Source organism: Moschus berezovskii, chromosome 7 (genome assembly GCF_049115385.1).
Source record: "Moschus berezovskii isolate FMDL1 chromosome 7, NW_MosBer_1.0, whole genome shotgun sequence".
NCBI lineage: Eukaryota > Metazoa > Chordata > Mammalia > Artiodactyla > Moschidae > Moschus > Moschus berezovskii.
Window position 1 is genome coordinate 112,142,129 of NC_142466.1, and position 1,259 is coordinate 112,143,387.

At 36.2% G+C, this 1,259-nt stretch overlaps 1 non-coding gene across 1 annotated transcript; it reads right to left on the reverse strand.

Moving 5' to 3' along the window:
• Nucleotides 1–315: 315 nt before the first annotated feature.
• Nucleotides 316–422, reverse strand: LOC129557683 (U6 spliceosomal RNA). Its single transcript, XR_008686275.1, has one exon. It is a non-coding gene; the product is annotated as a U6 spliceosomal RNA (small nuclear RNA).
• Nucleotides 423–1,259: the final 837 nt, after the last annotated feature.

Sequence of the window (1,259 nt, forward strand, 5' to 3'; positions counted from 1 at the left end):
AGGGAGGCCTGGTGTGCTGTGATTCATGGGGTCGCAAAGAGTCGGAAATGACTGAGAGACTGAACTGAACTGAACTGAATGGTTATATAACCTTGTGAATATACTAACAACCACTAATTTTTATACTTTAAAGGGGTAAATTTATGCTATATTAATCATATCTCAGATTCTTTTAAAAAGCCATAAAAGAACAAATTACAGACTTATACTATAGAAATCTCTTTTTAATTTATTATTTTTACTGAAGGATAATTGCTTTACAGAACTTTGTTGTTTTCTGTCAAACCTCAAAATGAATCAGCCATTGGTATACACAAAACTATGGAATGCTTCACAAATTTGTATGTCATCCTTGTGCAGGGGCCATGCTAATCTTCTCTGTGTCATTCCAGTTTTAGTATATGTGCTGCTGAAGTGAGCACTACCGGAATCTTAATTACTGTATGTCTTGTAACTATGTAATGACAGACGAATCTCAAAAACTTAGTGCAAAAGAAGGTTCACACAAAAGAGTAAATAATTTCTAATCTCACTGATGTGAAAGTCTAGAAGAAGCAAAATTAAACTATGGCAAAACCAATAAGGAAAAATTGTTGCATTTATGATGATAGGAGTGAAGACTCTGGAGTGGGATGAAAACATTTTGGTGTGATGGTACTGTTTGATATCTTGAGAGATGTTGGGGTCACAAAGGTGTATGCATTTGTCAAACCTCATCAAATAGTAACTTAGGATTTGTGCATCCACTGCAAGTAAATTTCATCCCACAAAAAAATAAACAAATACTGAACTTCAGTAAAGTCTATGTAGGCATAAAAAACAATATTGTATTGTCAGATAAACAGAGGGATGGATGGATAAAGCAAGCATATAGTAAGATGCTAATTGTAGAATCAAGAATTATGTTTGAAATGTTCCTAGTAATAAGTTGGCCAAAAAGTTTGTTTGGGTTTTCCATACCATCTTACAGAAAACTCAAATAAACATTTTGGCCAATCCAATAAAATGACAGAGAAATACTGCTTTCTCTTGTCTTGAATATTTACAATGAAGGGTGCTGTTGTTTAGTCACTAAGTCATGTCTGACTCTTTCTAATCCATGGACTCTAGCCCACAAGGCTCCTCTATCCACGGGGTTTCCCAGGCAAGAATACTGGAATGGGTTACCATTTCCTTCTCCAGGGGATCTTCCCAACCCAGGGGTCAAACCTGCATCTGCTGCACTGGCAGGAGATTTCTTCATAGCTGAGCTGCCAGGA